The 16016-nt window shown below is 42.0% G+C and overlaps 2 protein-coding genes across 4 annotated transcripts in view; one reads left to right on the forward strand and one right to left on the reverse strand.

Annotated features, from left to right (window-relative positions):
• LOC125446727 (pro-neuregulin-4, membrane-bound isoform-like) overlaps positions 1–3904 on the reverse strand; it is a 51651-nt gene extending 47747 nt beyond the window's left edge. Inside the window, exon 1 of the mRNA XM_048520486.2 lies at positions 3820–3904. The gene's annotated coding sequence lies outside the window, so the exon portion shown is untranslated. The remainder of the gene's footprint in view (positions 1–3819) is intronic.
• The window catches only part of tmem266 (transmembrane protein 266), a 152514-nt gene continuing 138962 nt past the window's right edge, over positions 2465–16016 (forward strand). For 2 of the 3 annotated variants that reach the window (XM_048520482.2, XM_048520484.2), the window contains exon 1: positions 2932–3334. The gene's annotated coding sequence lies outside the window, so the exon portion shown is untranslated. Of the gene's footprint in view, positions 2886–2931; positions 3335–16016 lie in introns of those variants that run through there. The other variant, XM_048520483.2, reaches the window with a different exon arrangement.

The following is a 16016-nucleotide window of genomic DNA, read 5'->3' on the forward strand; positions in this document are numbered from 1 at the left end:
AATGCAGTCTGACCATGGCCTTTTACAGTCTCAGCAGTACATCTCTGCTCTTGTATTCTAGCCCACTCAAAATGAATGTTAACAATACATTTGCCTTCCTAACTGTCAAAATGTAAATCTGAAGAGAATCCTGAACTAGGACTGCTAAGTCCCTTTGTGCTTCAGATTTCTGAAGCCATTCTCCATTTAGAAAATAGTCTATGCCTCTATTTTTATGCAAAGTGCATAACCTCATAGCTGCCCACATTGTGTCCCATCTACCACTTCTTTGCCTACTATCTGCCCCTCCACCTATCTTTGTGTAACAGATAATGCCCATGATAAGCCAAAGTGCCAGACTTGTCTAAGCTTGTCAAATGACCACACTGAGCAATCTAGGCAGAGTAAGCACAAAGCAATGGTGTGCTGGGTAAGCCATCATTTGACGTGGAGATCTCCCAGTGAAAGGACGTGTAAGTCTCTGAATATGGCTGAACCTGTGAAAATATTAAAAGTGTCACTGACTGGAGAGAAGAGAAGTGGATGCAGCAGGTGGCAAACTATGAAGTGAAGTTGAAAGTAGGCATCGCAAAGGAGTTCAGAATTCTGCTGTTGGATTTATCAACGATTCTGAAACACATGTTGTGATAAAGCAGAAAGAGATCACTGATTTTCTTAGAACTGACCACTAACACTTTCAATGCCTTTCACAAGGCCGTTGTAAGGAGTGTGTAAATTGAATAAAGATATTTTTCACCCAGTTAAGGTTTTGCTGAGTTTGCATTCACGTGAAGCAGATTTATAAACAAATTACATACCATAAAGGACCTCCTCAGTGATATCAAAACACTGCTTAACACAAATTTGTGAGCAGCTCCCTAGGATTTGGCTATGGGGATTTTACAATATTGGCAAAATTAAGCTCCCTCTCCCCTGAAAAATATCCATCACCCTCAGAAACTGAGAATGAAAATTACACTTACGTAGTAGTTTATCACATTTGCATGGCATCCTAAGATGTTATGAGACCAGTGGATTATATCTGAAGTACTGTCAGACTTGCTCTGTGGACAAATGCATCAGCCGGTCATTGTCTAGTCTGTCCAGCAGCAAATGTGTGCGCAATCTGCTCTTTAGTCAATGTTGGGCACAGAGGTTGGCCAGGATGCTGGGAGGCATCCTTCACCCCTTGCCCTTGCAATAATACCTTGGATCTTTTTAAAATTAATTTACACACAGGATGTTGATGAAACAGGCTGGCCAGCATTTGTTACAATCCCGAGCTGGCTTTGAGAAGTTGGTGATGATCTGCCTTTTTGAACCACTGCAGTACATTTGGCATAGGTGCATGCACTGTTAGGGAGGTAGTTCCAGGATTTTTACCCAGTGACACTGAGAAAGTAGTGACATATTTCCAAGTCAGGACAATGAATTTCTTGGAGGAGAAGTTGCAGGTGGTAGTGTTCCCCTGTGTCTACTACCCTTGTTCTTCTAGATGGAAATGGTTCTGGGTTTGGAAGGTGCTGTCCAAGGATCTTTGGCAAATTTCTGCAGTACCTTTGGGAGATTGTACATACTGCTGCTATTGAACATCAGTAGTGGAGAGCAGATGGATGAGGATGCGATGCTGATCAAATGGGCTTCTTTGTCCTGGATGGTGTCAAGTTGCCTGAGTGATGTTGGAGCTGCACTTATCCAGGCAATTTGGGAGTGTTCTATCGCACGCCTGACTTGTGCCTTTTAGATGGTGGAAAGGATTGGGGGTATAAGGACATGAGCAACTCCCAGCAAGATTCCTGGCCTCTGACCTGTTTGTACAGCCACAATACCTATATGACCAGTCCAGTGCTGTTTCTGGTCACTGGTAACCACAGAACTCTGCTTGTTCCTGAGCAACAACAGCATTAGTTTGGGTGGAAGCCAAATCCACTAAAGGGAAGAGAGAGAGTGTGAGATGTGGGAGATCCGGTGATGGTGATACTATTGAATGTCAAGAGACAATGGTTAGATTATCTCATGTTCTCTCATTGCCTGGCACTTGTTACTTTTACAAGAGTTTTGCAAAGTGTCCTAAAGAAAATGCCAGTGAGGGAAAGAGATAATGTAAGTGACATTGCCTTGTAACAAATGCCTACAATGAACCCAGGAAGCTGGGTAAGCACACACGTTCTTATGTAACCATTATTGGCGAATGCCAAAATGAAAAGTCTCACAATGAAACTAGATGATACCTTCACGCTTCTAAGCCATATCTGATCCCAAACAGTTCCAGCAAATTATTTTCTTCTGAATTTCTAGAAACATCCAGAATGCCACATTTCTCTGGTGGATCTATTGGCGAGTATTAAATTTAACTGGCATGCCAGTGCACAGGAAACAGCCGTTAGCACAGACACAGTGGGCAAACTACAGTAAGTAGTCACTGACAACAGATGAAGTATTCGTCTATTTCCACTTGCAACGCGGGCGACCGAATTCAGCATTAATTGAGCAGACTTAGGTAGTATGATTGTCTACGTGGATTAATACCGCCAAAACAACGGGGATATCCACCCCACCCCGTACAAAGGACGAAATTTTAAAATATGCTGTCCTTCCAGCGCGTATTGATTACAAATAAACCCTTGCAACAGCTTAAGTCCATATGCAGAGGCATATAAATAACCTCAGACCGATTCCTCTTTAATTAGAAGACGAGGATTTAATCATCGCCAACAAAACGAGCCTGAAGAGCATCGTCGTTTCTATATTAAGAGCTTCCTCAGGTTTCTGAGCACGTTCCTGCACGGCGGAGAGCACTCCTGGAAATTGGCGGATTCAGCACGCTGGACAGCTCCCGTGTTAATTGCCCTGTGTCTTTTCCCCGCTGAGAGGAAACCTCTCTCTTCGTTTGGATGCTTGAGAAGGTCGGGGGGTGGGGGGGAGGAGGCGAGGGGAGAGCACTGGCGGTTTGTGTGTGTGTGTGCATTATTATCCATTATTTTGTGTGTGTATTCCACCCCTACTGTTATTTAGTGCGTGCATGTGCCTGTGCGTGTGTGTGTGTGTGTGTGTGTGTGTGTGTAGATGTTAAAACCTGCGCATGGTTTTGTTTGGGTCTTTTCAGCCGATCGTTCCAACACTCCACTGGTGATGACGCTAGCATTTTTATTCCGCTCCTTGCTCCTGAGCAAGAACAGCATTAGTTCGGGTGGAAGCCAAATCCACTAAAGAGAGAGAGCGTGAGGCAAGAAGACTTCCATGAGACAACCTGACCCCCGTGCGAGATCAAAGAGAAAGCCCCAGCAATCCCCCCCGCCCTCTCTCTCCGTGAGGAGCCACGCTTGCTGGCTTTCCAGGATGTGACTTGCGGAAGGTAACGATGCAATTTCTAACCATCCTCCCTTTCACACTTATAGAGACGGCGGTGGTGGCAGGGGTTGGGGGGGCGGGGGGCGTGGAGAAGATAAATAACAACCTATTTCTCGAGCTGTACTGTGCATCGCTTGACAAAATGCAATGTTCTGAGTGTACATTATATAACTCCTTACTTCTGAGTCAGTGCAAACAAGGATTTGAGAGGACTGGGGAGAAAAGCCTTGTTTGCATTTCCAAACGGGAAGATGAAGTGCGGTGCTCCACGATCTGTGTTTAAATGTTTATGTATTGAGCAGGTGTCTACGTGTGTGGTTATCTTTCCACATATATATATGTAAGGAAAACAAGAACAGGGAAAAACCGTCAAGGCCTCTAAACTTACAAAGCACTCAGAGAGATGATAAGGATTTCAATGTATCAACAATAGATATTTTTGTAAAGAAAAGTGGCCAGGAAGCGGTTGTAGTGCTGAGGCTCTCTTACCAGGCGGCAGAAAACGGGAGCCATGGAATCGCTGGAAACTGGTTGAGATTACAGCCGTGCCTCCGATCCTGGAATCTCAGTCTCGACCTCGAGGGAGCAGTGCAATCTTTAAACAGGGATTCATAAATATTCAGGGGGAATCCGTGTGAGGAAACGGTTTCTATTTTGCTCGTAGATATATTTATTCGAGGGGAATGGGGGGCGGCATTCAGGATGAATTCCTTTGATGGTTATCCCGTTTTAACTTAATGTTGAGTGAGTGGGGCCTACTGTACATCTTTAGAAAACCAATTCGACATCAATAATCCCACACTCATGAACATGGGTTGGGAATAATCTCTTCCAGAATGTCAGCAAAGACTGTGCCTGGTTATAATGTTGTAGGGGTACTCTCAATAAAGTGGCCAAAAGCAACTGGGGTAATGACTGAATTGCATTGTCTAGGTACAGAGTGACAGCTTGGTTATTAGTACACTGTACGTATATGGTAATCTAGAGTTCTATATTGCTGTTTTAGGAAGATGGTTTCAAATCCTATCAGGACAGATGGTGAAATTTGAATTCAATTTTTTAAAAAATGAGTTAAAGACTCATTATCCATAGTTATATGTACTCATCTGTTCACTAATCCCTTTTAGGAAAGGAAATCTGCCATCCTTACCTGTTCTGACCTACATGTCAGTCCAGACCCACTGCAATATAATTGACTCTTAAGCACTCTCTGAGATCACCCCAGAATCATGCAATGATCATAGGCAATTGGGGATGAGCAACAAATCCTGGCCCCACCAGTGATACACACTTCTCATGAACAAACAATGATAAGCAATTAAGCCTGCTGGATGATAAGAAATAATATGCAGGTAAAGTCTGGTATTATTTAAAATTAACTGTTATGTACCAGATCAGATTCTTTCTCCAACTCTCCTTCCCTTGTTCCTCTCTCTCGCTCTTTTCCCATCATTTCTGTCAGCATCTGTCCCTTCCCCTCTCTCTACCTCTCCCTCCCTCTTTGCCTATGTGCCACAATTTCACTTCTGAGTATAATTAAATAACTTGAGGCAAAACAATAGGTTTACTCTAATGAACAATGTTAATTAATTAACAGCAGTAGGAAATGATTTAGTTAAATGCCTGTGGGTAAGGGATAACAAGTGTCTGACAGCGGTTTGCTGGTCCACAGATACTGTTATATATACAGTTTTTCCCTAACAAACATATTCCCGGTTTACACACAGTACACGGTAATGAAAATATTGTATATTTTCTTCTGTCCCTCGCGTCCTTTGCCCTTCCCCTGGTGGTTGTCCTTTCAGTCACCTGGGCCCCAGGGGATGAAATTCCCTCTCTAAATGTCTCCAACCCCTCACCCTTTTAAGATTTTATTCAAAACCATTTGACATAGCATCTCCTTCATTGACATCCTCAGTGGTAGCCTGCCTACATAAAACACCTCATTGCTACATCAGACGTATTATAGGAATGTAAGTTATTGAAGTTGGTATGCAGCAATACATGAAATTGCTTGATTGTGCACACACAGGGGTTGTGCTCATCTGAAGTTTCCTGCACTGTTCCATCCCATATCCACCCAAAATCCTGCTACCATGCTATCCCTTTTCTCCTCTGTTGAAGATCAAATTCGGGAAATAGCAGTGCATGAGTAAACAACAGCATTAGTCTAGATCATGTGTATGAGAAGGACGTGAACCCACAACTTGCTGATTAACTAACACTGGTGCTAGCCATTAAATAGAGTGATCTGTTCTCCACATCTATCATCAAGCCCATTACAAAAAGAGCATTAGTGGCATGTTACTCACTTAATTGCCCTTGAACTTTTAAAAAAAATTGTGTATGACTTCCGCCATTAATATAGGCACCTTGGTAGGGAGACTTATAAAACATTTCACTGTATTTTTCATGTAAAATTACTCAAGACATACATTTCCATTCAATTCTATTTCTGTTCTATTGAACCAAGCAGCTTGTTAGGCCATTTCGGCGGATAGTTAAGAATCAACAACATTTAGATTTAGATTTAGATTTTATTGTCGCATATACTGTAGGTATACTGCTGTAGGTTTGTAGTCACATGCAGCCCAAACTGGGTAAAAATGGCAGATATCCTTTCCTCAAGCATCAGATGGGTCTGTAAACAACAATCAACTACAGTTCTCATGGTTACTATCAGTCAGGCTAGCTTCCAACTCCCAACCTTCATTCATTTTAAATCTACCACTAGCGGGTGTGGCATTAGCCTGGCCTACATTAATTATGAGTCCAGTGACATTACCAATACACCACACACTCCCCACCCCCAGGGGCTGACACCCTCAGCTTCTTGGACAGAATTGTACCTGCTGGTTTTCATGTGCTCACCAGTTGGATAAATATGGCACTTCCACTGCAAATTTCTCCTGTACTGGCACTACAATTAGTTAGTAACAAACTGCTGTAAATCTCAGTTACTGGTAAGGTATTCATTAGTACCTTTCCTTTGTCATTTATGTAGCTTCCTCCACTGTATGCATCTAAGTAACTGCCAAGCTGGTTGGTTTGAATTTCTGCTCAGAAAAATTACAATGCAATGCACAAACTCTGTTAAAACTCCGCATAACCAAATAAGGATATCTTCTTAATCTGTCACAATATACAAGGGTCCTTAATTACATCAGTACAAAATCCTAGTTTGAAACCTCATGACCCAATATAACAAGATGAAGTTTCTCTTGTTCAGTCACTCAAAAGTAACTGGTTGGTATGTGCTGTGATTAGCGATGAAGCTTATTTTTGAGATTCAGAGTTGTTTAAGAAATGCAGTACAGCTGTCAGATAATAATTTGATGCAGTCAATTATCATTTTTGATTTCATTGCACATCAGGGGACATTGAAATTATCATCACTGTGCAATAAATAAAAGGTATTTTGCAGAGAGATTGAACATGCATGCTTGAAGGAACTGCTCAAAGAATACTAAATCCAAAAAGCTACATGAAGAATTTGATCAAAGAAAAAGGTTTTAAACAATGAGAAAGAGAGGTGTAGAGGTTTAAGGAAGGAATTCTGAAGCTTAGAACCCAGGCAGCTGAAAACATGTTTGCCAATGCTGGATGAAAGAAGCCCGGAGATGAGTAAGAGGCCAGGATTGAAGGAGGGCATAGATCTCTGTGGGTTGTAGAACTAGGCAGTTAGAAATCCTGTGCCTGTGTATACACAATTCTGCCTTTAGGATACTATACGTGCTCAGAGGTGTTGCGGGGTCAGCAATTTCCCTGTACACCAGCATAAAGGAAAAGTTGTACAAGAACCTTGGTAGAGAGAGAAAGCGGGATGTATCATTTGACTCTTTTTTTTAAGAAAAGGGTTAATTTAGGATATATTTTATGACTGCAAACGTCTTTTGCCCTGTCCACTGAAGGATAAATAAGTACGAGGTAGAAATGCACACAGGAATATGCTGATAAGTTTAAGTTAAAAGGGTGTTGGGGAAGGCAAAAATGGTGCCAGCATAGGTCTTTGGCTGAATGGCCTGTCCTTATGCTGAAGGCTGTATGTCATGTTGGAAAATTGACCTAAACTTAACAATGAAATGGGTGAAAAAGCCCCATCAGCTCTTGTGAAAGTCACAGAATTATGACAAAACCGAAAGAGATTTTAACCCATTGTGTCTGTATCAGCTTTCAAACGAACATTTCGTTTAGCGCCATTGTCCAACCTTTTCTCTGTATCACTTGCATTGTTCATTTCCAAATAAGCGTCTAACTCCCTTTTGAAAGCCTCTATTGAACTTGCCTCCTTCGTACTCATGGGTGGGGCATTTTTGCTATGTGATAAGGCTTTTTCTGGTATTGTTCCTGCTTCTTTTGGTAATTGCTTTAAACCTGTGGCAGCTTGTTCTCAATTTTTTCATAAATGGGAACAGTTTCCTCCTACATACCCAGTCCAGACTCCTCATGGTATTGTCACAAATGTCACATGTCTCCAAATAATTGGAAAATACATATTTTCGCTCCAATTCATAGGCACTAACACTCCCCTTCAGGCTATGGTCAGCTCAAATGTTAAAACTCTCTGCCTCTTTCTCTCTCTACCAAGGTTCTTGTACAACATTTCCGTTATGCTGGTGTACAGGGAAATTGCTGACCCCGCAACACCTCTGAGCACGTATAGTATCCTAAAGGCAGAACTGTGCATACACAGGCACAGGATTTCTAACTGCCCAGCTCTATAACCCACTGAGATCTATGCCCTCCTTCAATCCCGGCCTCTTAGTCATCTCTGGGCTTCTTTCATCCAGCATTGGCAAACGTGTTTTCAGCTGCCTGGGCTCTAAGCTTCCGAATTCCTTCCTTAAACCTCTACACCTCTCTTTCTCATTGTTTAAAACCTTTTTCTTTGATCAAATTCTTCATGTGGTGTACTTTTTCATTATTCTTTTGGATTCATAGAGTCATACATCATGGAAACAGACCATTCAGTCCAACTTGTCCATGCTGACCAAGTTTCCTAAACTGAGCTAGTCCCATTTACTTGTGTTTGACCCATATCCCTCTAAACATTTCCTGCCTATGTACCTGTCCGACTGTCTTTAAATGTTGCAATTGTACCCACCTCTATCACTTCCTCTGGCAGTACACACACACTATCCTCTGTGTGAAAAAGTTGCCCCATAGAACCCTTTTTAACTCTTTTTCCTCTTACTTTAAATCTATGCCCCCTAGTTTTGGACTCCTCTACACTGGTCTTGGCTATTCACCTTATCTCTATCCCTCAAGATTTTACAGACCTCTATAAGGTCCCCCCTTAGCCTCCTATGCTGCAGGGAAAAGAGTCCCAGCCAATTCAGCCACTCCTTATATCTCAAACCTCCAATCTCAGTAACATGCTTGTAAATCTTTTTTGCATCCTTTTCATTCTTCCTATAGCAAGGTGACCAGAATTGTAGACAGTACTCTTTATGTGTCCTTAACAATGTCTTATATAGCCGTAACATGACATCACAATTCCTGTACTTAGTGCTGTAACCAATGAAGGCAAGCAGGCTAAATGCCTTTTTTTCTCATTTGTTCATGAGGTGTTGTTGTAGTTGGCCAAAGTTTATTTGGAAATTGTATCTGTGAAGCCTCTTGGGACTTTATCAATATGTTGAACATTCTAAATAAATACTAATAAGGTCAGACCAGGTAAGGGAACACATTTTCTTCCCTGTTGTCGGTCGCTGACAGTCCCTGTTAAAGAGGGAGTCTCTCTATCGGGATCACTTTGGGATCAATTCATTAGCAGGACACTTTGTAAAGTGTGATATCTCGCTGCTGAGACTCATGAGTAATGGATCATGTGACTGTCTGTACTTTTCAGAAGTAAGTTGATGAGGAGAATGAGTAATCAGCACTGATATGATGTCATTGTTATTTTGTGATGGATAGTTCTGGTTAGTTTTACACATATTCTGGAGATGACAAAATCACATCTCATCAAAATCTCAGGCCTTGTCTTATCCTGCCCAAACCACCCAGTTATCCCTAGCTTCCTCTTGGGAAGGTGGTGGTGACCTGCCTTCTTGAACGTCTGCAATCTATTTGGTGTTGGGCCACCCACAGCATAGTAAGAAAGGGAATGCTAGGATTTTGATTCAGTGACAGCGACAGTGAAGGGACAACAGATATAGTTCCAAGTGTGAATAGTGAGTGAGTTGGAGGTGAGCTCACAATTAGTGGTATTGCAATACAACTGCTGCCCTTGTCTTTCCAAGCCAATGAAATCATGTGTTTGAAAGGTGCTGTCAAATGAGGCTTGGCAAGCTGTTACTTGTAGATGGTTCCACTGCGCATCAGAGGGAGTGAGGTTTCAAGGTGTGTTTTGTCTCGAATAGTGTCCACCCTTCACTCCCCTACCTGAGGTCAGCAAACTCAGTACTGTGCCTAATGGTGGCACTGACAGAGCATATTACCCTCTTGATAATCAACAAGGCAAATGTAAAGTTGTGATTGAGAGAGATGACTGGTGACATTTTAACCTGAGGGTCAACACTCCTCAGGCAAGGGGAGAGTTTGCGGGGGGAGAATCCTTCATAGTAACCTCAGCCAGTGCAGGAATCAAACCCATGCTGTTCAAGCTATCACAAACCAGCCATCCAGCCAACTGGCTCTCCTTTTCTGCTAGAAAGTGTTATCGCATCTATTGGAAAAGCATAATCATTTATAATTTGAGCTGCAAAATTAATAGATTATTGATATGATAAGGTTAGCAATAAATAGACTGTCTGCATATAGTATAACCACTTTGCATTTATATTATACATTTCAGGACCACTCAAACTGCTTTGCAGCCAGTGAAGTACTTTTAATATAGTCACAATTATAATGTGGAGTAAATATGGTATCCTAATTAATAGCATAGTGTAGTTTAAGTCATAAAGTCATCGAGCCATACAGCACAGCAACAGACTCTTTGGTCTAACTCGTCCAGGCTGACCAGACATCCTAAATAAATCTAGTCCCATTTGCCAGCGTTTGGTCCATATCCCTCTAAGCCCTTCCTATTCATATACCCATCCAGATGCCTTTTAAATGATGCAACTGTCTCTGACTCCAGCATCAGCAGTTCAACCGCCCTCTGGCCATTTGTTTCATACACGCACCACCCTCTACGTGACAAAGTTACCCCTGAGGTTCCTTTTAAATCTTTCCCTCTCACTTAAACATATGCCCTCTAGTTTTGGGCTCCCTTGTCCGAAGAAAAACACCTTGGCTATTCACCCTATCCATGCCCCTCACGATTTTATACTTCAGAATAAGCAGAGGCTGTTGGCCAATAAGTGATTTTTTTAAAAACTTTTTTTAAAATAAGGTATTACTTGTTCATTTGTTAAATATCGGAGGTGTGTTGCTGAAATTTGTTGCCACTTTTGAGAATTTGAGTAAATCAGGTGCAACAGTAAGATGCCAACTTTGTTTACAAAAACAAAGTAAGATAGTTCGAAGCATCACGCAGCATTAATTACTTATGGAACATCTATCAAATGCTCTTCTCCTGCTAGAAAGGAACAATTCATTCCATTTCCTAACAGCTATGCAAAAGATCTTGAACCTGGACTACCTTCACCTTCAGGTTATTCGGGATGATATAATCTAAATATTTTAACCAATTAATTCCTTAATATTGATCCCATTCAAATTAGTTACAACTAACTTGGAATAGGTGACTGCCTGCATGGACCCTGCATGCTCTCCCTGTGTCCCCTTTGTATGCTCCAGTCTCCTCCCACAGTCCAAAGATGTGCAGGCTGAGTGGACTGGACATAGGAAATACAGGGCTATAGCAGTACTTCTCTGGATAGGTTGGTGGGCAACAAATGCTGGTCCTGCAGCAACTCTCAGAATAAAACAAAGTTATTATAAATTCTTCTTAAGCTAAAAATCTAATATTAATGCAGTCAGTACTCAATATTAATGGGATCAATACAGATGACGAGTGCTGGCAAATGCCTGACTGAATTGTACTGACCGGGAGAGGGCAAGGATTACTCTCCATTTCATTCTAAGTAGTTTTGGCCATCAGCACATTAAAACTGGACCCAACATACAAGTGTAAGGGATGATCTTGTCCTCAGAATTTTTGGCTAAGATGATAGTGAGCAAATGCCGAGGTGAGGTCCAAGGCCAGGATAGAGTCAATTAGCAGGAGTCTAAAGTCATCTGTCTTTCCTTAGAGAGTATGCAACTCAGCTTTACTAAACTGATTACTGGGATAATGCAGAGAGAGAGTGAGGTGACATGGCCACTGTTCTTTGGCATTTAGATGAATGAGAGATGAACTAATTAAAACAAATGGGGCAGAGTTTTCTAGTGGGAATCTGCCCCTTTATGGTGTATTGATTAGTTGGTGGCAGGATCCTCACCACAGTCTGAGGAAGAGGTTCCCCCCAGCTCAGAGAGCTGTTGACAAATCAGATCAGAGGTGGCTGCAAATGATGAGTGAAGGGCAATGATGATGGAGTTGCATAGTCTGAGAGAAGAGAGAGAGGGAGTCCCAATTAGAATAAGGGCCTGGTGAAGTGTCTCCTCTCCCCACTTGGAGCCCAAGATAACCTGCCAAGCTTTCCACACCTCAGAGATGGTAAGAACTGCTGATGCTGGAGTCAGAGACAAAATAATGTGAAGCTGGAGGAAGACAGCAGGCCAGGCAGCATCAGAGGAGCAGGAAAACTGACATTTCAGGTCAGGAGCCTTCTTCAGAAATGGGGGACAGGGAGGAAGCTCTGAAATAAATAGAGAGAGGAGGGGTAAGGATGGGAAAGGTAGGTGGGATGGTGATAGGTGAGTGCAGGAAGGGAGTGGTGGGGATTGGTCAGTGAGGTGGGAGGAGTGGATAGCTGGGAGAGAAGATGGACAGGTTGTGTCGAGCCTCCTTGAAGAAGGATCCTGACCAAAAGCATTAACTTTCCTGCTCCTCTGTTGCTGCTTGGCTTTCTGTGTTCCTCCAGCTCCACATTGTGTTATCCCTCCGCACTGTGTTATCCCTCCCCACCTCTCTGCCCTCCTGACAAAAAATTCTGACAGCCATTCATTGAGTGCTTAAGACCTTAGATGGGATAAGGATGCCCTAAGTCTCTCCCACACCCTGTCCTAATGGGTGGTCAGATAGGGAGACCTAGAGAAATTTGCAGCCATCTCCGCCCCTCATGATCTATAAAAGTCTGCCCATAAGGCTCTGAAGTGTCTTTACAGGGTAAACACTGGAAAATTCAACCAGCCCACCAACATGATTGTGGAGGATAGAACTCAGAATCAGAGTCTCAGCACAGAGTCCACTATTTTAGACTGAAATGGGGAGAACTAGCTTCAGTCAGAAGGTTATTCATCTTTGGAATTCTGTACCCCAGTCAGGTGTACATGCATTGGAAGAAGAGGTTTAACAGACCAATACCTGGACCGTGAGGGTTGTCTTATCAATGGACAGGCCAGGCCTGTATCCACTGGAGTTTAGGAGATTTAGAAGTGACTTGATTGAAGCACATAGGCTCCTGAGGTGTTTCAACAGAATGGAGTTGATACAATATTTCCACTTATGGAAGAATTGAGAACTAGGGATCACTATTTGAAAATAAGAGGTCACATTTAAGACAGAGATGAGGGGAAATTTTCGCTGATAGTGAGGAGGCAAACTCTTTGAATATTTTCAATGGAGAGCTGGGTGGATTCTTGATAAGGAGTTTCGGGGGTGGGATGGGGGTGGTGGCAGTGGATGAAAGTTCGTCGGTAGTAGGCAGGAATGTGGAGTCATCAGAGCTGCCAGGATTTTATTGTATGTCAATCAGGCTGAGGGGCTGAGTGGCCTGATCTTACTTCTATTTCATATATGTGTATGATCATGTGGACATTGATATATTTTTGGATACTGAGGGTATTAAGGGCTATGGGAATACTGATGGAGCTGAGGTTTTAGATCAACCTTGACCTTTCTGAGGTATGGAGCAGTCTTAAAGGGCTGAATGGCCTATTCCCGCTCCTATTTCCAGTGTTCCGCAGAAATTTGCTTCCTAGGGCTGTGCGCAAGGAGGTGCTGCCCTAGCCCAATGGAACTGCACACTGACGAGTCAGGATTTTTCAGAGGGAGGGCCTTGAAATGGAAAAGTGAGGGAAGAGAAATGAACAGAATGTATCGAGCTGAAAATCAAATATACTCTGAGACAGTGAGCGGGTCAACAATTGTCATTGAGTCATACAGCACAGAAGCAGACGCTTTGTTCCAACTCACCTATACTGATCAATTTTCCTCGATTAAACTAGTCCCATTTGTTCACATTTAGCCCGTCTTTCTAATTGTTTCCTATTCATGTACCTGCCTAAATGTCTTTTAAATGTTGTAACTGTAGCTGCATTGACCACATCTTCCAGTGGTCCATTCCATATATGAACCACTGTCTGTGTGAAAATGTTGCCCCTCAGGTCCCTTTTAAATCTTCCTCCTCTCACCCTCAAATTACGTCCTCTAGTTTTGAATTGCCCAACACTAGGACAAAGACTTTTGCTGTTCACCCCATCTATACCCCCTTCATGATTTCATACACCTCTATAAGGTCACCCCTCAACCTCCTATGCTCCAGTGAAAAATATCCCAGCTTATCCAGCTGCTCCTTATAACTCAAACCCTCCATTCCTGGTAACATCCTTTCAAAACCATCTCCAATTTGATAATATCCTTCTTGTAGCAGGGTCACCTGAACTGGTCACGGATGTTGATCAGATCACCCCTTAACCTTCTAAATCCTACACAAAACGTGCCTCATTTGTATAATCGCTCCTCATTACTTAACTGCTGAAGTCCAGGATTCATTTTTGTAAACCTACATTGTACTCCCTCCAAGGTTAATAAATCCTTCCAAAGATCTGGTGCCCAGATCTGCTGACAGGACTCCAAGTGGGGTCTAAGCAGGATTTTGTGTAACTGCAGCATAACTCCTGCGTACAAGTCCTTTAGAACATGAAGGCCAGCATTCAATTAGCTTTCTAAACTGTTGAGGCAATTTCTTTGAGTCAAATTAGAACCCATACTCACATGCATTTCGGTCCTTGCCTGTCGATAAATCATGTTGCATCTTATTTCTGTCAATTGTGTGAATCCTAGCCATGCCTTTGTTTTACTGTTTCTTTAATTGGCTTTAATAAAATTACATCACAGTAAATGGAGAACTAGCATCTTGCATTTATATAGCATCTTTCATTTCCTCCAGGATGTCCTAGAACCTTTCACAGCCTGTTAATTATTCAGACCTTTGTCACTATTGTAACATAACAAAAGGCAACTGCTAATTTGTGGAGCAATGAGAGCTGAGGTAAATTGCCACTCAATTTGTTTTGGTGGTTGCAATCTAAAGGATAAACATTAAACAATAAAATAACTTGTGTTTTCTTGGACTATTTCATGGCCATAAGATGTTTCAAAACCAGCAAAGTCCTTTATGAAGTGTGGTCATGAATGAAATACTGGAGATGTGACAGCCAGTATGTGCACAGATCCCACAACTATCAAATTGATGAATCCCCTAGGTATTCTGTTTCTGTGATGAGAGGTCAGTGCACTTGCCACTGAGCCTTGGTTGGTGACGTTGGTTAGGGCACAAGGAGAGCTCTCTCAGCAATGCATTGAAGTGAGGATTGATACTTAACTCCCGGAAGTGAGCTTCAAACCAATGGCCTTCTGACACAGAAGCAAGAACACCAGCAACTGAGTCGAGCTAAAACATAGCGATTTCATCACATAAATTGTACCAGCTATTACAATAAGAGCATTTATTTTGTTAAAGTGAATAAGTTAAAGTCTAATTTTAAGCTGCAATTAGAGGAAGTTCATTTTACAGTGTGTGTCAATTAAATGTTTCGTCATTAATATCACAGCAGTCATTTCTAAGTTGAAATATATTTTTCAATTTCTACTTTCAATGCGTTTTTAGCATAGCAGAACTGAATGGAAACCCTGTATCAGCATTATTTCATTCTAGCGAGATTTCATTTCAGCATTGCTGATATTCCCAGATTTGGTACAGCAGTTAAATGCAGAATTAAATGCCACTGCTCTGCCACAATCTGACTTTAACAATGTGACACTGCTATTTCACGTACGAACTAACCTCTGGCCTCTCTGAGCACGACTACCAATTTTGTGGAAATTTAGGAATTATTTTCCACTCTAAGGCTATGTCCAAAAGGAACTAGGCTGATTGCTCCAACACATTTGCCACAGCTCATTAGCAGCACACAGTAAGGCTTTCATCCACAAATTTGAGCTGGCTTCGATCTCATGTCAACTAATAAAATGCTTGAAGTGAATATTAAATAGCCTGAAGATGGCAGAAAACAATGAAAAGTGGGAAGCAAGTCATTTTTTAAACAAAGAAATATTTGCCAGTAAAATTTTGTTTTTTCAACAGACTGTTTGATAAAGGGATATATCTCTGTAACTTAATGTATTGGTGAGAGGTGAAACCAACTGTCTAGCACAGAGGACACCACACCACAAGTTTGGTTTAGGCTTAATTTATCCAGTTTTTGTGCAGGGCAAAGTGAAACCAGGATCTGTTTACTGACATCAGTGTTAAAGAAGTAACTCCCCGTTCATTTCATAAACAAAAACAGAGATTGCTGGAAAAGCTCTGGCAGCACCTACGGAGAGAATCAGAGTCAATGTTTCT

Source organism: Stegostoma tigrinum, chromosome 36 (assembly GCF_030684315.1).
Source record: "Stegostoma tigrinum isolate sSteTig4 chromosome 36, sSteTig4.hap1, whole genome shotgun sequence".
In the NCBI taxonomy this organism is placed as follows: Eukaryota; Metazoa; Chordata; class Chondrichthyes; order Orectolobiformes; family Stegostomatidae; genus Stegostoma; species Stegostoma tigrinum.